The 24,158-nt window shown below is 35.8% G+C and overlaps 1 protein-coding gene across 1 annotated transcript in view; it reads right to left on the bottom strand.

The window, feature by feature from the left end:
* The window catches only part of LOC117345100 (flocculation protein FLO11-like), a 52,225-nt gene extending 33,019 nt beyond the window's left edge, over positions 1-19,206 (bottom strand). Inside the window, exon 1 of the mRNA XM_033908052.1 lies at positions 18,829-19,206. The gene's annotated coding sequence lies outside the window, so the exon portion shown is untranslated. The remainder of the gene's footprint in view (positions 1-18,828) is intronic.
* Positions 19,207-24,158: the final 4,952 nt, after the last annotated feature.

Genomic DNA, 24,158 nt, shown 5'->3' with positions numbered 1-24,158 from the left:
CATATGGTTGATTTTATGAATATCAACTTGTATTGCAAGTTTATTTCAATTGTCGTTTAATAAACAAATTTCAATTCAATCTATGGTTTTAGTTGTTTGTCTTCTTTTGTCAACAAGCTTGTCATGTCCGTAGTCATGTATAATATATATAAAGACTCATAACATAACTGTTTCAAACTTTACTTATTGCATGTTTCTAACTACTCCTTAGTCTAACAGTTCCTAACACAGGGACAGATTAAACTTAACTATTCCTTAGTCTAACAGTTCCTAACACAGGGAAACTTAACACAGTTTAAACCTAACTACTCCTTAGTCTAACAGTTCCTAACACAGGGAAACTTAACACAGTTTAAACCTAACTACTCCTTAGTCTAACAGTTCCTAACACAGGGAAACTTAACACAGTTTAAACCTAACTACTCCTTAGTCTAACAGTTCCTAACACAGGGAAACTTAACACAGTTTAAACCTAACTACTCCTTAGTCTAACAGTTCCTAACACAGGGAAACTTAACACAGTTTAAACTTAACTATTCCTTAGTCTAACAGTTCCTAACACAGGGAAACTTAACACAGTTTAAACCTAACAACTCCTTAGTCTAACAGTTCCTAACACACAGGGAAACTTAACACAGTTTAAATTACTCCTCTTTAATTCACTCCTTAAAATGAAATTCTAGCACTTCAAGTCAAAATAAATAATAGTAGAATCACAGACAGATAATCTAAGAAAGTCATTTATCACTGTCATATTGATAAAAATATGTTTATCTTAATATCATAAATTATTTTTTGCCTGAGTATAATACTTCAAGAATTAAAAAAGACAGCACTGAAATTTTTATATTTTTTCACAATTAATTTTTTATTTAAACCAGAATGAATTTTGAAATCTTGAGTTAAGACTTGTAGTTCCATGTTGCTTCTAACCATCAACATAAAATTTAAAAACAAAAAAATGCTTCTAACGACCTTGAATTGATACCAGCAGCGCCTAACATTACTACAGAATAATTCTCGCCCATTATCAATCAATGGAACAGGAGAGATTTTTTTAAAGACAGAACAGCATCCGAAAAAGGCTTTAACAAAAAGTGAAAAAAAAAAAATAATAATAATCTCAGCAGTTTCAGCTAAGATAAAATATTCAGAAGTCAGCTCCTTTAGATCTTCAATCTTTTAGATGCCCTACATAAGGCCATTAGCATGCTCACATAGCCCTGTACTAAAAGGCTGTCACTATCCTACCCAGCCTGACCTGTCACATCTCTGCTGGGGAATTCATTTCCTTTAATCTATTGTATACAATCAAACACTATCATGCTTATTCTGTCTCCATTAGGATCTTGTCTTTATTTATTTAGCGTAATTACCCATCAAAACATACCAATGATTTTGATTTTTTATTTGAAGGAAATACTGGTTTTACCAGACCAGGAAGGGTTACAGACCAATCACAGATAAGGTTATCAATCTAGAGACCAATCACAGATAGGTTATCAATCTATAGACCAATCACAGATAAGGTTATCAATCTATAGACCAATCACACATAAGGTTATCAATCTAGAGACCAATCACAGATAAGGTTATCAATCTATAGACCAATCACAGATAAGGTTATCAATCTATAAGTTTTAACTATAAGGGACCAATCACAGATAAGGTTATCAATCTATAAGTTTTAACTAAGGGACCAATCACAGATAAGGTTATCAGGGACCAATCACAGATAAGGTTATCAATCTATAAGTTTTAACTAAGGGACCAATCACAGATAAGGTTATCAATCTATAAGTTTTAACTAAGGGACCAATCACAGATAAGGTTATCAATCTATAGACCAATCACAGATAAGGTTATCAATCTATAAGTTTTAACTAAGGGACCAATCACAGATAAGGTTATCAATCTATAGACCAATCACAGATAAGGTTATCAATATATAGACCAATCACAGATAAGGTTATCAATCTATAAGTTTTAACTAAGGGAAGATCCAAGACACTGACTACACACGGAAGACCATGGCAGTCATTAGATTGCAAATGTGGCATAGTGATAAAATCTGCTAAAATGAAGGGGAGGTAATTCTAGCAGGTTAAGATGCATACAACCTTAAGTAGACAACACTTCCCTGTTGAGTGCCTTGAAAAAAATTAAACCTCATTGGTCTCTGGTGTAAAAATCCAATTTTATATTTCCTGGATATTAATATGACAGGGAAATGCATTCAGATATACTAATTTCATGGGGATTGATACAAGAAGTATGTTCCATCAGGTTAGAGACACAACCGTAATTTAACCCTGAACGTGAGAATATACACCAACCTGTTCCTTTTACACTGTTAGGACTTAATGTATCGGAGCTAATATAGCTTTGCATAAATTGAAATAGAGAAAACTTCAATGTAACAATACATTACGTTTAGCTGTAAACATTCATGAAGTCTGATGTTTGTAGTTATACACAGAACATTTCTACTGTTATTGAGTTTAATCTCTCTGAATAAATCTCTATTCTAACTTTAGGAATATGTAACACAGAACTAACCAGTCCAAGATGTACAACACTCACCAGAATTGTTTAAAACATGTGGCACATATTCATGCTTTAGTATACAGTGTTATTTTTAGAGATACTTCATGCGGTTCTGTTTAGAAATATAATGATACAATGGAGAGGAACTGTTCACTGAATGATTGTGTAGAAGTCTACTGAGCTTCTTCTACAATGTATTAAGGATATTAGGGACAACTTTGTTGGAAGACTTAATTCATAAAGGACTTTTTGGAACTGATTTAAAGGTCATTGGAAAGGATTAAATCAACACCTCTTATCTCCAGAACGTAGGTTCATCTTATATCACAATCTCGGGTTTCTTGGTTATTCTGAAGATTTAGTTTCAAGATTTTAGAAATTTATTTGACCCCTGTGACCTTAGAAGTCACAGCTTTTGTGATTGTTATGGTGGAAACAATTATAAAAAAATTCATAACACTAAAATGAATTGGTGAAAAATTGGAATATGAACAATATTTTTGCACTTGAATGCAGTCTGGTTTCCTGAAACACTGTTTTAAAGGAGTTGAAGTAACTCTAAAAATTGTCAATATTCACTGACTTTAAAAAAAAAACCACACCCACACCTTGATTAATGAAAAATTCAAGCAACATTAAATAAAGGCATAATGATACACATTCAAACAAAATACTGGATCGATATATTCTTTATATGCCTTAATATCACAGTGAGTGAGGGGATAATAAATATGCCTCTTTTTAACTCAGCAGGTGCTCAAATTAAATTAAAGTTTAACCATGTTCTCGATTCATTTGTTTCTCTCAAGCTATGTTGACTGACTAAAACACCAAAGTCAGCTTTTACCAGTCATCAACATGTAAATAGAACTGCTAAATGGCAAAAGAGATGCTGATAATATCACCATAAATGGACGCAATTATAAGACTAATAGCAAGATTGTTTTAACTAAGAATTTCATCATCACCATCAAACTCTTAAACTACTATGCTTATTAATAGCTACTGTGCTTTTTAGGCTTTGGCCACAGAAATCTTATAATTCCAATTAGGATGGGCAACATGCAGTCTTTGAACTATCTCAACCTTACTATCAATCTTTAAACTATCGACCTTTAAACTATCGACCTTTAAACCATCAGGGCAGAAATCTCTCATTACTTACATCTACAATTCATTCATCGATCAACACAGAGCGTGATCTCATCCAGACAACTCTCACACTAAAGCAGTTTCCGTATTTTAGAAAGGACAACTTTCTGAGCTGAAATCAGTCAAATTCTTCATTTCTCGCCTTTTTTATTGGAGTAGAAAAGGTCTAAAAGACCTCAATGCTCCTGCTGCCACTTGACACCCTGAAACCTAAGCAGTTCCTGAGATTAGCTAGTTTGAAACAGTGCATTGGGACGAGACGGGACAGGACGGAGGCGAAGGGCTTGGACACGACAGGACAGGACAGGACAGACATGGGTTGGGATATGACAGGACAGGACAGACATGGGTTGGGATATGACAGGACAGGACAGGACAGACATGGGTTGGGATATGACAGGACAGGACAGACATGGGTTGGGATATGACAGGACAGGACAGAAATGGGTTGGGATATGACAGGATAGGACAGACATTGGTTGGGATATGACAGGACAGGACAGACATGGGTTGGGATATGACAGGACAGGACAGACATGGGTAGCACTATATGTGCCCCCATTTAATGGCGGGAGCGTAAACATGATCAACTCAACACTCAAAGGACATTTCTAGGTTTTCCTTCAATGCCACAGTCTTTTCCACTTGGGAAAATGTCTACAATTATTGACATTTACTTTCAATTGATACCTGTTAAAAAGGACAGTATGGGCATGCTTAAGCTAATTTTAACAATTTTCCATGGGGTATGGAGCTACTGTTCCAAGTTTCAAGAAAAAGATCCTTTATAGACCTCTTTTAAAAGCCTAAGACTATATATTTTCACCTACTCTTTCTGTTCTTTAAAATTATCAACAATAGAATTTTACTGACATTTCACTTTGTCTATTAGACCCCAGTGTTACATACAAACAAACAAGGTTGTCACGATTCAAGTTACAAAAGAGGCCTTTGTCTATTAGACCCCAGTGTTACATACAAACCTGTCACAATTCAAGTTACAAAAGAGGCCTTTGTCTATTAGACCCCAGTGTTTCATACAAAACCTGTCATAATTCAAGTTACAAAAGAGGCCTTTGTCTATTAGACCCCAGTGTTACATACAAAACCTGTCATAATTCAAGTTACAAAAGAGGCCTTTGTCTATTAGACCCCAGTGTTACATACAATACCTGTCACAATTCAAGTAACAAAAGAGGCCTTTGTCTATTAGACCCCAGTGTTACATACAAAACCTGTCATAATTCAAGTTACAAAAGAGGCCTTTGTCTATTAGACCCCAGTGTTACATACAAACATGTTACAATTCAAGTAACAAAAGAGGCATTTGTCTATTAGACCCCAGTGTTACATACAAAACCTGTCATAATTCAAGTTACAAAAGAGGCCTTTGTCTATTAGACCCCAGTGTTACATACAAAACCTGTCATAATTCAAGTTACAAAAGAGGCCTTTGTCTATTAGACCCCAGTGTTACATACAAACATGTTACAATTCAAGTAACAAAAGAGGCCTTTGTCTATTAGACCCCAGTGTTACATACAAAACCTGTCATAATTCAAGTTACAAAAGAGGCCTTTGTCTATTAGACCCCAGTGTTACATACAAAACCTGTCATAATTCAAGTAACAAAAGAGGCCTTTGTCTATTAGACCCCAGTGTTACATACAAAACCTGTCATAATTCAAGTTACAAAAGAGGCCTTTGTCTATTAGACCCCAGTGTTACATACAAAACCTGTCATAATTCAAGTTACAAAAGAGGCCTTTGTCTATTAGACCCCAGTTTTACATACAAACCTGTCACAATTCAAGTTACAAAAGAGGCCTTTGTCTATTAGACCCCAGTGTTACATACAAAACCTGTCATAATTCAAGTTACAAAAGAGGCCTTTGTCTATTAGACCCCAGTGTTACATACAAAACCTGTCATAATTCAAGTTACAAAAGAGGCCTTTGTCTATTAGACCCCAGTGTTACATACAAACATGTTACAATTCAAGTAACAAAAGAGGCCTTTGTCTATTAGACCCCAGTGTTACATACAAAACCTGTCATAATTCAAGTTACAAAAGAGGCCTTTGTCTATTAGACCCCAGTTTTACATACAAACCTGTCACAATTCAAGTTACAAAAGAGGCACTTGGGAATAAACAACACTTTTTGTTTTTAAAACCATGACGCTGCAGGGGATAGATAAAGGATTACAAACAGAAAAAACAAAAACGCTGAGCTCAACAGTAAACAGAACTTTACGACATCAGAGAAAACTTATGTCATAGAGCTGGTGATTTGATGGAAGTTTAGAGCATTAATGGGTTGCATTACAGCTACATCTCGGCTTAGAATCAAGATTATATTTGTTCGAATAACAACAAATCAAGCACCGTAAACGGAGAGGATCAATATAAAGCTGTACACAGCTAGATCAGTGTTGTAATTGATTCGTATGTATAGGAATACAAACACAGTATTTGTATAGGTTCCGGATCAGATACTTAAAGCACATAAAACAGGGGACGACTGATATGTATCAACAATCAATGTTGTAAAATACACATTTTAGTAGTAAATCTGATATTAAGCGCTCTTTGTGCTGAAAAATAATGCGCTTATTATTAGTGCTCTTCGTACTGAAAAATAATGCGCTTATTAAACTTTCTTCATACTGTAGTTACCGAAAATCACGTGGGTGACGTGCCAATTCATTAAAATTTGTTTATGCGTTAAAATATGAATGTGACAAAAATTTTATGTTTACAGAGTAACCTGGAACAGGAAAAATTTGATACAAAACTCTGAATTTGTGTGATACTTTTGTGGAAATAAATTGGTTTAAAACAATTACAGGACTATGTCAGGATTAAAGATTTATATATTAGTCTTTTAAATATTTGTGTTTTCGCAGTAACAGGAGAATATATCATTAATATATAGTGAAACTTTTTTCATTGCTCTTAATTGTTTAAATGCAATTAATGAAGAAGAAAGTGTAGCTTAAATAAGCTCAGTTGGATAGAGCTTCGGCCACATAACCTCAGATGAAGATCCAAGGTACGTGGTTCGATGCTCCCTATCCGTGTTGTTTGTGTTTCTCAGGAAGCTTAAAACACAGACCAGTGCTCTCGTGGTTGTATCATTGGGCAAGACACTTCACCCTAATTGCTGTGGATAGCATTATTGTGACGGGCTTCCTGTATGTTGAGAAGTAAGGTAGTCACCAACAAACAAACTGAAATTTAGTAGTGTTATAATAAGGTATTCATTTGTCAAAAGACAGCTGATGAAGGTACTTTTCTTAGTATTGAAACATTGAACACTCTCATCCTCACGTATTCCAAGAAGTTTGGTGCGTATGCCAACACTTAACTTTTAATGACACCAAAGCATTATGAGGAACTTGCCAAGTATGACAATATACACTGAATATAGACAATATAGCAGTGTTTAGTTAATCAGAAAGGGAAGAGGGGGGAGGGGGAGAAGAGAGGGTGTCCATATTTATATGTGGTTGTGTTTAGCCAAGCGCAGTGTTGAGTTCATCAATAATATCTTTAGTAGGTACCTATACATCATTTTATTATCTGACACATTTTAAAAGAGTGCATGTTGATCAATCTTCAAGTTCCAAACAGAAATTTCCATCTTTTTTTCATGATGCGGACATTCAGAATTAATGATCTTTTATTCTGTAAAAAAAAATTGAAAACATCTCTACCTGTATAATTTGCACACCCCAAATTTTGAACTTAATTTCAGCAAAAAAAGAAAAAAACACACACAGTGCAAATTACACAGGTTTTTACGACATGTTGTTGTTTGTCTAAATACTCCCAACATCAATTTCACATCAATTAGATTGTGTTTGTGTTAATTATTCATTAACCAATTAACCAGTCAGTATGCTGGTACCTGTGTACCTGACCTGTATACATCAATCAGAGGAAGGAACAATGCAGTACATTTACATTATAAAGCAAGAGGCACAATAGTCCTGTATCATCTGTAAATCAGATAAGGAACATTGTAGTAAATATAAAGAAAGAGGCACAATAGTCCTGTATCATCTGTAAACATCAATCAGATAAGGAACATTGTAGTAAATATAAAGAAAGAGGCACAATAGTCCTGTATCATCTGTAAACATCAATCAGATAAGGAACATTGTAGTAAATATAAAGAAAGAGGCACAATAGACCTGTACCAACTGTAAACATCAATCAAAGCAGGAACAGTTTACTAGTAATAAAGCAAGAGGCACAATAGACCTGTATCATCTGTAAACCCCAATCAAATGAGGAACATTGCAGTAAATATAAAGAAAGAGGCGCAATAGACCTGTACCAACTGTAAACATCAATCAAAGCAGAAACAGTTTACTAGTAATAAAGCAAGTGGCACAATAGACCTGTATCATCTGTAAACCCCAATCAAATGAGAAACATTGCAGTAATTATAAAGCAAGAGGCACAATAGACCTGTACCATTTTTAAACATCAATTAAACAAGGAGCATTGCAGTAATTTGAAAGCATAAGGTACCATTGATTTATACCATTCAAGTTTTATCTAAAGATATCTATCCTCTAAATTTTATAATAAAACTGTTATGCAAGAGCAATTAAAGTTCATTAGATAGTCCTGAGTTTTTGCCAAATGACAAAATCACATCTTATAATATAGTATCTGTTTCTTATTCAGTGGTTTATATATTCATGACCTTTGCGACCTTTGAAAAACATCAAGGTCTTTCGTTTCTGAGCATGCCCAACACATAATAAACCCAGGAATTCTAGTTTACTGCCCATTCTTACCAAATGATTTAAAAGATTTGGCCAACCACTCTAACTACTACAGGTGGAGATCTCGCACATCCCTCTAACTACTACAGGTGGAGATCTCGCACATCCCTTATGTAAACTAAATGCTTTCCTGTATTTTAATAGTTAAGAAAGATATTTATCACAGTAATGTTCAGAAGAATAATCAATCAAACTATTATAAACCCTACATGAGTGACATACAGGGTCTGAGAGATAAGAATACATTACGGGCACCAATTGATTTTATATAAGGAATTTTCCAGCCTTGGGGACACACTTTAACATTGTAAACAAGCTGAAAAAAGGAATCAAACCTGAGTCTACACTTGATAGCTAGTCCCTACCAAAGGAGCCAAACAAAAGAACGCAGCCATCAGCGGTATGACAATAGAACCATATTTACACTATGTACAAGCCACATCACTCCTTTTATTTATAATATAAGTTGCTTATATATACGTAAATCATTAACATGACTGTAACATACTGGATATGTATATGGAAAACACTTAATTAGCCTTTCCCTGATGTCCTAGTCCTATATTGGTTATCATAATGTGTGAAATGACAATATCGAGGATGGACTATAATTGTTAACCAGTATTGATTATACTGTCCGTTGTTTGTCATTAATACTGAGGTGGATTCACTTAACAATGTTAATACCTATATTAACATGTAAGTATTTCCTACCTACGGTAATATTACAAGTTAATTATTGATATCTCTACCTGTTCAGGTGGAAAAACCAGGTGAACAGATGGTGGTCGCGGTCAACAAGAGTTCAGGTGTGTCGCAGTATTGACAATATGTAACAATAAAACTGGTTCATCGTAATACATCTTACCACTACAGCTACTAGGAATAAAACATCTAACCACTACAGTTGTTAGGAATAATACATCTGACCATGCCTACAGTTGTTAGGAATAATACATCTGACCATGACTACAGCTACTAGGAATAATAGATCTGACCACTACAGTTGTTAGGAATAATACATCTGACCACTACAGTGCTAGGAATAATAGATCTGACCACTACAGTTACTAGGAATAATACATCCGACCACTACAGTTGCTAGGAATAATACATCTGACCACTACAGTTACTAGGAATAATACATCTGACCACTACAGTTGTTAGGAATAATACATCTGACCACTACAGTTGTTAGGAATAATACATCTGACCACTACAGCTACTAGGAATAATACATATGACCACTACAGCTACTAGGAATAATACATCTGACCACTACAGTTGTTAGGAATAATACATCTGACCACTACAGTTGTTAGGAATAATACATCTGACCACTACAGTTACTAGGAATAATACATCTGACCACTACAGTTGCTAGGAATAATACATCTGACCACTACAGCTACTAGGAATAATACATCTGACCACTACAGTTGTCAGGAATAATACATCTGACCACTACAGTTACTAGGAATAATACATCTGACCACTACAGTTACTAGGAATAATACATCTGACCACTACAGCTACTAGGAATAATACATCTGACCACTACAGTTGTTAGGAATAATACATCTGACCACTACAGTTACTAGGAATAATACATCTGACCACTACAGTTACTAGGAATAATACATCTGACCACTACAGTTGTTAGGAATAATACATCTGACCACTACAGTTACTAGGAATAATACATCTGACCACTACAGCTGCTAGGAATTTCCTCTTTTCTACCTTAAAGAGATATATTATAGAGAGCAAAAGGTTGCTAGTTTGAGTTTCAGAATTTCCAGAATATTCTATTATTATAAATCCACTCAGTTCTACAGTACATATATATTAGAAACACCAAGAGGCGGCCCTTATCAATTTGCAGCATGGACTGCGCTGCTTTTATGCTGGCATCATGCTGCTTTTATGCTGGCATCATGCCTGCTAGTTTCACAGCATGATTGCAGAATGTGCTGCATAGCAGCATGGTACCATGCTGCATTACAGCACATGCTGCAGTCGTGCTTTAAAAATTGAGGAAGTTGAATATATGAACTGTATCATGCTGCAACCATGCTGTGTAGACTTAGTTAATTTATCATAAGAACTGTATCATTGTGCTTGTAAATTCTCCAGATTTGGATTCGAGCATCTAGTTCATTTTTTGTGAATTTCATGAAGTGCTCAGTTCTATAGTCTCAAACTTTGAAATTTGAAAATAGATGTTAACATAATTTATATATAAAACTAAACCTCGTCACTCATCAAGGTTATTCAAACTGGAGATCTTTAGTGTAGCGGGACTAGACTGGGTCGATCATTGGCGACCAGGTTACAAAGCCCAATTGGTACAGCATCCGGCTAGTGTTCAGAGGTCCCGGTTCGAACCCCGGTATGGCCGCTACATTTTCTCCTCTCCCGTTACAAAATTGGTGCCCAGCTTAAATACCCAAGGTAGTGGTATAAGGGTCCTGTGTGTCTTTGAGGGCGGAGACTTGGAAAAAATGAGGGATGTGTGTAGTTGGACTAGATTGGGTCGATCATCGGTGACCAGGTAGCTCAATTGGTAGAGCATCCGTCTAGTGTTCGAACCCCCGTCTGGCCGCTACATTTTCTCCTCTCCCGTTACATCAGTTTACCAGTTTTCGGCCCTAACGTTGTCTTAATGCTATAAATTGTAATCATCCTCGGTTATGATAGAAAATGGGGTCTCAATGGTTCAGAGATAACATCTCACCACTTAAGTACAAATCAGCACTGGAAGAATATGGATTTTAGTTTATATATGTCTGGCTATTAATGCCGGCAATTATTTTTCTCGGTGACTATATCTCTTAAGATTCCATCCTCTCATATACCAATGGTACGCATATATATCTGTCCGCTTGTTCTGGACAATGGCTGACAGTATAAGGATCCAATGCCACATCAGTCTGTCAAAGTTGTCTTATATCAGAACCGAAATAATGAAATCAAATCAGGGAAAAGTCAAGACCCAGCATGTCCATGATCAGAGGATTACTGCCAGGTTGACGTGGCAGATTGGTTGTGTGATGGCAGACATTACTTGTAATTCAGAATGATCCGCTGTGGTCACCTCACCCCATTTAGTAAAGTCAGGGACACAGCACGCTGGTTAGAGAAAGCCACCCCTGGGATGTTACGAGGGTGTACACTGCGTCATTCCCAGACATTTCAATGCTGACTTTTGACAGGTCAATTTGTGCTATTCACATGTTCTATCTTTAAATGGTACCACAGTCTATACATTCCTAGAACTTTCCGTCACAGGTCTCATGACTTAATTGGTCCATCGATCGTTTTTAGCTTAAATAGATACAGCAAAGGTCATTCCAAGGTATTGTTATTTCAAGGATTTTTAAGTATTTGCAAGGACAAATCAAAATCATGAGATATGATAAAAATTAAATTGATGAAGAAAAACATACCTTGTTTCCTAATTTACACAAAGAATTGCAAATTTAATTGGTGTGTGTTTCAAATTTTTTCATTAAACTGTGAAAACATCAAAAAGAAAAAAAAACATTTAATGGTATATGCTTTATTTATTGAGTACATATTGATTTAGATTTCATCTATTTTCCTGAAACACTAGAACTCATATGTCCCTGTATAAATAAATAATTGATAATGCATGACCACAAACCTGACATGCTGTTAAAATCACACACTGATGTATTGAATTCTATCAACAACAGCTGGACAAAGGGTCTGTTTTGTGTTTATTTACTCACTGAATTATTGATAATTTGATATCATCCGTGCCACTGAGTATACAACAGCGATGATTAAAATACTGACAGGTCCATTGTAACAGGCAATGACAGGTTCTAGTCAATCCAATACCTGGCCTTGATGTTTTTAGTTCAAATTGAAACATGGTTCCTGAAATTGATGAATACCTGTTGTCAATACAAAGTTAAAAAATGTTTGTTTGCATGTTAATAGACCACAGAAATAAGAGGCCCAAAAGACCTGAATTATTCACCTGTTCTGCACTTTATGAACAGAATGCTTTTAATATTGGAGGATTTCAGATACCAGCCTCAGTTGATTATATATGTATGACAATGTAGTACAGTATACACTTCTCCCTAATGTTACATATAAAATGTAACTCTGGACTTATTGGCTACTCGTGTTGTGATCAGAAGAACAAGCATATACGGAGTATTGCTAAAGCAATACATGTCCCCTATCGACCCCCACTAGCTGTTATGATTTACAAGTGTCTGAAGTTTGATCTAAATCCCTTTAGATGTGAAGCCTCTAGAGTATATTGACAATGATTTTCTAAATACTGTATTGGTGACCTTGTCCCAACAACTCTGATGACAATCATATTTGTCTGAGATAATATGATCCTAAATAAAAGTCTGAAGTTTGATTAAAACCCCTGTAGGAATGAGGATAGGACATACAGCACCAGGAAGGATTTTCTGAAAATAGTAACAGTGAACTTGACCTTGACCCAAAAGCCTGAAAACTCAAACTTAACCATGATATTATTGTCTTTTATCATTGTTTAGCATAAATCCCCCAAGGAATGAAGCCGCTAGATAGCAAAAAAGGATTTTGTTAAAATAACCATGATGACCTTGACCTTGACCTCAAAACTCTGAAATTCAAAATATTCCAAGATATAATAGTCTTTTATCATTGTATGAAGTTTGATCAAAATCCCTCAAAGAATGAGCCATTAGAGCGCTGACAAAGGTTTTCTAAAAATAGTAACATAGACTTTGACCTTGACCTTGACCCAAAAGCCCTGAAACTCAAAATTGTCTCTGATATAATGCTCTTTTGTTATACTGTGAAGTTCAATCAAAATCCTTCAAGAAATGAAGCCACAAACAAACTTTGGCATTTAATGCACATATGTACATATTGGACAGAGATGAAACCTATATTGAACACCAATGCTCTTGAAAGTGGGTCAGGGCCATTCATTTGTACAAACATCATCAGCAAAAATTGTTGACTACTGGCCTAATATCATGACCTAGTTATTCAGAAGTTGTAGATTTTAACACATTGGACCCATGTGACCTCATAATTGGGCAAGTGGATTATTAATAGCTTGATAGCCCTTAAATGATTCTAGATCCTTCTGTTATAATCAGTATAAATTTTTGATCTTTCATACACCTCAATTAAGGTATCTTATTTTCACAAAAGATCTACTTGCCAATTACTTATTAAAAGATTCTAAACCTTTTGGTTCATCAGATGAAGTCATTTTTAATGTTTTCGGATATCTAACCCCGACACATTTGAATATATAGGACAAGGTCATTCTTTTTCACAAACTTTGCTTTTATCCTTATACTATCCACATATCAGAACCATGCACTAGGTACACTTTATGGTTTTTGAGATGTTGTTTGAATGAAAAAGTTCATACTTGAGACTGATGACAAGACACCACAACAACAGCTCCTTGTCCTTTTTGATACGCCGAATGATCAGTTAAAACTAGAACTGTCGCCAGGATGGCCGACTAATACCCCCGCAATCTGCACGAGTCAATGGTGAATTGGAACTCTTAATTAGAGGCTAACTAAGATAACCCAGTAATATAGTGACCAGTTGTCATAGCAACCATAATTTTGAGAAAAAGAAAGTGGCATGCACATCTACACATGGTCCTCTATATTTGTGTGAAGTTTCATTGAAATCGGCCCTTCGGTTTAGGAGGAGTTGTCTGGACAAACTTAAAGTTATGGTTCTTATCGGAAAACCTGTTTATAGTGACCAGTTGCCATAGCAACCATAATTTTGAGAAAAAGAAAGTGGCATGCACATCTACACATGATCATTAATATGTGTGTGAAGTTTCATTGGAATCGGCCCATCAGTTTAGGAGGAGTTGTCCGGACAAAATGTGTCTACAGACAGACGGACGGACGGACAGACAACCTGTTTCCAGTATACCCATATAAATATGCAGTTTTATATGTATTTGTTAATTTGTCAAAAGGAAGTGTTGCTGTACTTTCTAAGGTTTCTAAACACATTATCCCAATGAAATTCCCAAAAGTTGGAAGATATGAGGAATGACTTCAGTACATAAAGGCAATCTGTCTTCCCCAGAATTACAGGCCCCCACCGTGTGTGAAATTAAAACTGCAGATGATGAATCCACACAGGAACTGAGCTCACACTGAATGTTTGACAGACACATCATATTCAATAAGGACTATTGCAAATATATCTGCTGGATGTACAGTATATATAATTCAATATTTCCATTTCTTCTGTGTACTATAAAAACATTACCAAACAAAACAAAAAGTTATCGGATCAATTTTCTCCTATAATTCCCAATGGTGTGGTGATATGATGAACAATGTTTGTGACATAGTCATAAATAACGTTGTTTTGTTTGTACATCACTATATTGAATTAATTAAGTGTAAATACTTTAGACGTCACGAAAACTTATGCTACTTGATCAAAATACCCGATTGATCAATGTTAGTCACAACAATTCATCAAGTTTAATAATGTTGTATAAAGGTGAATATCCTCAGGGTGGAATATATTGGAGAAATTTAAATTAGATTGATAATTTTGTGTTTACTTCCACAAACTATATTTCTGCTGGGAACATCGCATCTACTCACGGCATCACAAGAACAGATCCCATTGACAGGGCAAAATTTGACTTTGAAATGTAATAATAAAAGTTTAAATCTAAAATGGAAATACAAGTATGAAACTGCCTTACGATAAAGTTATTGTCTTATAATTCTCACAGGACTGCAGACAAATTAATCATAACGTGGTAACGTGCGTTATTCAATTTGTCTGCGATCCTGTGAGAAATACAGGACAATAACTTTCCGGAGAAGACAGTTTAACACTATAAATAAGGAACAGTGTAGGTGTCTCTCATAATCACAAATAAATCTGCTGGATGTATATTGGTAAGTTCAGTGCCACTTTACTATCAATCTGTTTGTAGTTAGACACCGTATATTCCACTCTGCATCATGATTTAATTGTATGTGGTGGTATAGATGTGAATAAAGTCATGCAAATGTAGGTCAAAGTTCCCTACTTTTGGAACTTCTCTCACTTTGGTGAACCTATACCCAATGTATGAAGTTATAGTGTTGGAAATGGAGTCTAGACCAACTTCTGTTTTTTATCTAGATCAAAGGTCAAAATGTAGGTCATTTTGGTATTTGACAAACAGACTTATAACTAGATCAAGTCCTGCCCTAAGTATGAATTTCCAGTGACAAGTTCAAGACAGACACAACCACAACACAAATCCTTAGTTCCCCCCCCCCCCCCCCCCCCCCCACCAAAATAAAATGACTAAAGGACAGACACAACAAAAATCCTTAGTCCTACTCAGATCCCTAATCCCCTACCAAAAGGACATGGACAGACACAACAGAGCTTTTTAAGTCCCCCTTCTAGAAAGACCAAAGGACAGACACAACACAAATCCTCAGTCCCCCTCCAGAAGGACAAAAGTACAAACACAACACATACTTAGTCCCCATCTTAGGACAAAAGGACAGACACAACAAATCCTTAGTCTCCTTCCTAGAAGGACAAAATGACAGAAGGACAGACAACAAATCCTTAGTCCCCCTCCTAGAAGGACAAAAGGACACACACAACACATCCTTATAATCCCCCTCCTAGAAGGACAAAAGGACAGACACAACACATCCTTATAGTCCCCCTCCTAGAAGGACAAAAGGACAGACACAACACTTCCTTATAGTCCCCCTCCTAGAAGGACAAAAGGACAGACAACAAATCCTAAGTCCCCCTCCTAGAAGGACAAAAGGACAGACAACACATCCTTATAGACCCCCTCCTAGACGGATGGAAGGACATGCAGACACAACATACATCCTCAATCCACCTCAGATCTCTATTTTATTAAATGTATTAGTCAAATATAGTGACATCAATACTACTGCATGATGACATAGAACACACTGTATCATATAATTTAATCGATCTATTCATATACATGTCAGATTCTATTTTCTTCTTGGTATTGTTGAAAAAATAAATTCCAAAATTTACATGATACAGAAATCTCTGGTTTCACAGCTTCATAATACGGATAATACACAGAAACCTGGCAACACACACACAGTTCAATCCTGTCCAGACAAACACATACATACTCCTGTTGCATGTTATAGAAAATAATCAATAACCAAAAAACAGAGCAGGTCTATGATTCAAACAGGAAGTATAAAAACAATAAATGATACTAGATATTGCTGAATTATTTCATTAATTTATGATAAGATTTGCAATGCTTCTCACTATTACATGTTTATTTATCTTTTTAGTTTGATCTATTACTGAACAGGAATATATTTTTGGTTTTTTTTTCTGATGTCATGTGTATAATGTAGCTCTTGAACTAAAGATTTCTTTGGGGATTGATGCCTTTGTCACTGCCAACATCACTCAAGGACAAAAGGACAAAAATTCTGAAGGGGCATTTGATAGTGCAAGCACACTGAATTGTCATGCCTGGACAGGGTACTGTAGAACAGGGTAGATTTGCCCCCCACCCCAATCCCCTAATTCATATTATGATTATGTTATAATGATTAACTTCTTAAGTTCGTATAAACCGCTATAACAACAATACAAACAGCCCAATGGGCCTGTATATCACTCACATGATTCCACAAAAACATTGAAGTTAATCTAGGTCATTTCTGCAATTCAAATATCAGAGTAGGCTAGGCTAGTCCTTCATTCCAGCATACTATTGGCCAAATATCAGGTCTAGGAGTTTCCTCTACATGTATCAAGAAATTAGTTGCTTAAAGATTTTTGCCCATTTGACCCCTGTGACTTAGTGAAAGTAGGTGAAGGTCATTCATTTGAACAAATTTGGTAGGACTTCACCCCAGTATGCTACAGACCCAATATCAAGTCCCTATGCCTCTTCGATTGGTTATTGAAAAAAATTGTTAAAAGATTTTAGCCTATTTGACCCCTGTGACCTTGAATGTAGGTCAAGGTCATTCATTTAAACAAACTTGGTAGCTCTTCACCCATCATGTCACAGGACCATTATCAGGTGTTTGTGCCACATGGTTATTGAAAAGAAGTTGTTTAATGGAGGGATGGGAGCTGTGATAGCTCAGTTGGTTTGAGCACTGGCTACGTAACCTCAGGTGAAGATCTGAGGTACATGGTTCGACACAAGCTGAGAAACAGGCCTGTAGGTGCTGTCATGGTGGTGTCTTAATTTGGGCAATACATTTTACCCTAATTGGTCTGGATGACATGCGACGGTCTCCTCTATGTTGATCAGTGAGGTAGTCACCAGCTACTACAAGGAGACCACGACTCAAATTATCCTTACTGTCCACAAGGATATAAACCTAGCGAACAAACAATTCACCAACCAGTCCATGTCTTTCTCAACTCCCTTGTGACCACACAGCCGGAATTGACGCTTCTTGTTCCAGGATAGTAACACTGTGTCCATTCCAAGACTCAAGGGAATAAGTGACCCTTTGGTCAAATGTAGCACAGCGTCCTTATACTGAGACAGGCTAACCAGTCCTTTTACTGCCAACTCGTTTGAAACAGGGTGACTGTCAAGCTGAGAGCATGTGTAAGAGCCAATCTTAAACACTTTGTCTCAGTCAGAAAGCAGAACCCTGCATAATCTGCCTCGTTTGAGAGAATGATCAACACGCAGACAAAAGAGAAAGTTAACATGCCATGTAAGGTGTTAGTTCAGAACAAGATAGGTCTGTGTATATAGGCAGGGTTTAGCAGGTGTTAAACAGACTGGCAGAAGAAAGAAAGGCAGGAAACCCAATTTCTATAAGACATCTACATCTTGATCTATATATAAACATAGATATAGAAGTTTTTTCTGATGTAAAAATATCGTTTGAAATTTAACTATTTTAGTTTTATACCAACTTTATACAATACAAAAAATGTATATTTTCAATAGCATATCAATTGATACCACAAATCTATAGAGTTGTTGATTTTTCTAAACTACACATTTACAGTAAGAGATTTTCTCAAACACCAACCATTGTTAAGTACTTAAGGTTTACAAGACAACAAAACGTTTCTTTACATCAAGATTATACACATGTATGAACAATTAAAGACTGCCCCATTACTTCAGCACTTCAAGAGAACGAGTTACGTGTTCACTGATGTAAGCTAGGAAGCAATTTACCACAGTAAACGATAGTCAAACAAAACACTACAAGTCTGTAAAAAACACCTGGTAATATAAAACAGCAGTTTCGTAACGAGCCATAAACGAAATATAATTACCTGATCATTTACACGTCGATGTCCTCACTGATTGCCTGGCCAAGTACCCTGAAGATCAATTGGGTAAAGATTACAGGAGCTGATTGACGATACATTAAACCTGTGTAGGCTGTGGATGTTGGCAACTGAAGAGCTGCTCTCTCTGTTCCTGTCTGTGTCCCCGACAGACAGACGACGACAACTCTGTTTATCAGAAGAAACAAAAGATGCTGTCTTAATGGATTTTAGAGCAATAATGAGACTGGTGGAAAGTATACATACAAAATAGGTGTTTAACGCACAGACTTAATCCCAATGAAACGAACAGAGAGCTCAGCAACAAATGGTCGTTGTGTTAGCTGGAGCAGTCGGAGGGATGAGGTTGGATCGCAGCACACAAGCCAATGTGTGTTGTTTGATTTCTAGTCAATACACACAGGCCTTTAAGCATCAATATCCTGTCTGGTCGGCACCATTGTCAGGGAGTTATAGATTGGTACTGGTGTCACCCTGCCATACACACCATACCTTCTATACGGCAGTAGGGTATATATCGTACACATTACCTATTGTTTCCATGTATATTTGTACATTGTTAAGATGAGGGAGGACACTAGCAGGGTTAGCCAATCTCATTTGTCAGTCTCTGGCATCTCTACAAGCATCTCTGGAACTATTTCAGCAAGTACAATACCAAAACAAACAAAAAGATACATAAATCATTCCAAAATTACAATTTCAACACATGATCTATATATCCTTATTAAACATATTGACAGACAGTTGATAACAGCTGCCTGATACATGTATGATGAATCGGGTTTTTACACTCTAGCTTTATCAATAAATATGATTCACAGAAGTCAATATTTTAACTATAGCCGCTAATCCCTGACTTTTTGGTGAGATGTATATTTTCACTTTGAAATGTATATAATACAGTCAAACCTGCCTTAGCGACCACCTGAATTAAACGACTTCCTTTCATATGCGACCATATTTTTTCCTCCCAACGTTATTTACTATACTAGTGACCTGAATTAAGCGACTACCTGTCAGACGCGACTAACGACCATCATTTCCGTGTCCCAAATGCTGAAAAGCGACTTTTTTCAGCGACTTTCCGAGTTTTAAAACGGAAGCAGAAGTCATAATCAAGAAGAAACCGGACGAACTTGTCTGCTTTTAAAGATTAAAAAATACTTCAGAAATGCATGAAATGTCTTATTCTGTCTCAAAAAATGTACTGAATTTATTATATTTGCCCTGATAACACCCAAAAACGAACAAAACTGTACTTTACTTCAAAAGAATGAAAGAAGGAAATGGGATATGGCGAAAAAACCTCCTCGCCATTCAGACGATTTTCATAAAATTTTGATAGATAAAAATACAAACATTTGCTTGGGAATTATGAAAAAGAGTGAATAAACAGTCAACTTACTGTTTAACTGAAATTTATGTTCTTTTTGAGACATTAGGACAGATATTTGCCAGTTAAAAACGTCTCCATCGTTATGAAGGAAATGCAGTTACGTGACTAATAATCCGGATGGAAGTCCGGACCAGGAATTCAGGAATGAAAAAAAAATGTTTTTTTTTTTTTTTTTGGTAAATGTATCCGGCACTGGAAATAATAAAATTAGCCATTCAAACTCTTTGATTATTTTTTGTATTTTCAAATAATTTTTTTTTTATTGTAACATGCTAAAAGAATTTAAATATATATATTAATGAAAATAAAAGAAACTGAATTAAATTTATAAAAATAAATATTGTACTACATATGTAGAAATGGGGAGATTTTTATATATTGTCCATTATTATAAGTATTTTATTTCATTAAGTGAATAGTGATTTTTCTTTTTTCTTTTTTTCTTTCGTTTTCCTAGAGGTCTCTTACAGATTTGATTATATTCACAATCTTAATTGATGACTGAGGTAATTCCTTTTCATATATGTACTAATACTTGTAGCTGATAAATTTTACATATGTGGCAGAATAATTATGAACTTTCCTTTTCGGGTAATCTTCATTGAACCTGGATTAAGAGACCACCTGTCATATGTGACCTTTTTTATTGACTCCCTTGGAAGGTCACATATGACAGGTTTGACTGTATATTGTTAAGTCTCTCAAAAATTATCTAAAACATTTATCAGTCTTGTTATGGCATGTATTACTGCAATGAATGACAGAACTCTGAAGTAAAATATCGTACTGTCAGTGCACTTTATACTGTTAATATAAATATTTTAGCGGGAATATTATTTTAGAGTTTTTCAAACTGCAATCATTGCACTATGATTACACTTTCTTTCGAATTGAAGATTTATAGTAAACAAACATATTTTCTATAGGAAAGATGTTTGTGTACTATAAATCTTTAATGCACTTAATTATCTGTTATTAAGTGGTAATTCTCGAAAATTTTAGCACACCAAATTTAGAATCTTTACAGTAGTTTTAACCATATATATGACACTTCAATGAAAGTGCTATAATTATCTAATCCATACCGGATAGAAACATTGTCTACATAACGCACGTCACTGCTCAAATTATAGATTTAAAAGCACAAATCCTGGTCATACGGTTACTGTAGTGTTCATCAGACTGGAATGCTTCCTTGAACAAACATACATGTCAAGATCACGATTAGAATGACAGTCAGACAAGGTTTGCCTGCATAAATGTATATAGCTGCATGTCGATATCACAAAGATAAAGTCAAAGACATGTAGTGCTAGTGCTTTCTGCCATTTTACCCTGATATTCACTTAACTATGCTATCAGTATCAGGTATACAGTACATTCCAGTTAATCGGGTAACGCTTAATCGGGTATTTCGTTTAATTGGGTAAAATTTCAAAAACCAAAACCATTTTCTCTTAAATCATGTTAAAAAAATTTGTTTAATTGGGTTGGAAAAGTCGGTTTTTTTGGTTATTCGAATAGAACAATCGGGACAAAAAATAGAAATGCTCCGATTTTCACGAAAGTCATCACATATTTCTTTAAGTTTTAGACATTTATCAACAAATAGGGTAATTTAGATGGTTAAAATGTCAAAAAACGGTAAAATATTACCTTAAACGGTAATGTTATGTCGGGGTTTTGTCATGTTCAGAACTGTGTTGTTGTTAATTCTGCCTCGTGGGGTTTTTCCCCAACAGGAAGTCGATTAAGAATTGTGGGTAAAATTAAATGTTATTTTTAGAGTCAGCAGCAGGCCAACGTAATGGGGGTTTAAAAGCATAATTAAGCTACTAGACAATTAACCTTTTACTTCTGGGATGTAAAATCTTCGAAACAGAAACCAAAACAATAGGTTTTGACCTGGGTCTGACATTGCTACAGATCGATTGATATCACCGCTTACTGTATGTGGCGAATCCAAAGTGAGGGGTTCGCCACGGGGAAATGTGACGACACCGGTACACAGGTGAGTTATTAAACAAGAGGCTCATGGGGCCTGTATCGCTCACCTGGTTGAATTAGACCAAATGTCAAAATAATGTTCATATTCAATTTTGTTTTATTTGTAAATCTCAAACAATGCTATATATGGTTATAGTGTGGGAATCTGAACTGCTTTAAAGATTAATGAAGTCCAGACTATCTAAGGTCTGAAAGTCCTCAAGAATTATTTTTAGAACATGCATTCATCACTTTATTACTAGTAGCAATTTAAAGGAATTACCTCTATTTCTCCTATTGGGCCCGCCCCTTTGGCCCCTCGGGGGTCAGAGTCACCATTTATGCAAAATCTGTTCCCTTCCCCCAAGGACATTTCTGACTAAATTTGGTTCAAATCCATTGATAACTTTATAACAAGTAGCGATTTAAAGGAATGACCTCTATTTCCCCTATTGGGCCCCGACCCTTTGGCCCCTCGGGGGTCAGAGTCACCATTTACGCAAAATCTGTTCCCCTTCTGCCAAGGATGTTTCTGGCGAAATTTGGTCATAATCCAGTAAGAACTTTTTGACCAGTAGCGATTTGAAGCAAATGTTGACGGACGACGGACGCTGCGTCATGACATAAGCTCACCGGACCTTCGGTCCAGGTGAGCTAAAAAAAAGTAGCGAGCAGTAAAAGGACAGACGCCCGACGTTAGCTTATAATTCCTATTCAGGTAAGGATTAGAACTGGTTAATAAAAACATTACATTGGATTTCGTGTTGTTTTATCAGTGATTGCCAGTGTCAAGTTCGTATGAATTTATACCACAGGAAAGCGACCTAAATAAACTTGGTTTCTCCGATCTCTTGTGCTTTGGCAATTGAAAATAATATGGAATATTTTAAACTTCATAGCGAACATAAGAATGTCTCTATGCTAAACATAAATGATTTTAGAGTCTAGCTGTAATTGTCAGCGAGTCCTTAGATCGTATGTCAAATTAGGAACACGTGAATGAAACAGGGATGTATGAGGGGATTTGAGGTGCTACGATTGTACCGTGTCGCGAATAAGAAACAATCTTTAAGGTTTTATTATTGTAATACAATATGTACATGTATTTTCATACAATTAGTAATAGTAATCTGACAATTTGACATCAGTAAAAGCACAAACAAAAACACTGTTTATTAACAATAATAACGCAAATATTTTCATCCAAAATTGACCCAAGTCTGACAACCATTACGGACCAAATCCAAGATGGCGACGTGCATTTCGGCTTATTGCATAAGTCGGTTAATCGGGTAAAAAGTCCCCGCAAATAGGCAACCCAATTAAGCGGAATGCATTGTATATTATATTTCTTACTATGGGTCGACAAAGAGATAAAATGAGTACTGAAATGAAAAATGCTTGCCCCATGTCCAGCAAGGTTTCATGCCTTTTGTCACTTACTCATGGTGATGAACAATGATGGCCCTATGTCCAGCAAAATTTTGACTTTTTGTAAGTGGCATGCTACCTCTGTACACCATTAAGAAGGTGATGAACAAATATGACAGCCCCATATTCAGAAAGGTTTTGATCTTTTGTAAGTGGCTGGTTACCTCTGTACACTATAAAGATGAGAGATGGCCTGTTTATGCAAAGCTTGTTGCCCATTTTCCTTTAGATCATTTTGATTTAATAAAATATTTTTGAAATCAAACGACATTAAGAAGGTGATGAACAATGACGACCCCTATAATGCTCAGAAAGGTTTTGATCTGTTGTAAGTGGCATGCTACCTCTGTACATCATGAAGATGCTGATGAACAATGACGGCCCCATGTTCAGTAAGGTTTTTGTAAGTGACTTTGTTTCCTCTACACAGCATTAAGATGATGATGAAGAATGACATCTCATGTTATCTAAAATCGCCTTATATACAGGGAAGTCAACT

Source organism: Pecten maximus, chromosome 16 (genome assembly GCF_902652985.1).
Source record: "Pecten maximus chromosome 16, xPecMax1.1, whole genome shotgun sequence".
Lineage (NCBI taxonomy): Eukaryota > Metazoa > Mollusca > Bivalvia > Pectinida > Pectinidae > Pecten > Pecten maximus.
This window is presented reverse-complemented; position numbering and strand designations above follow the sequence as displayed.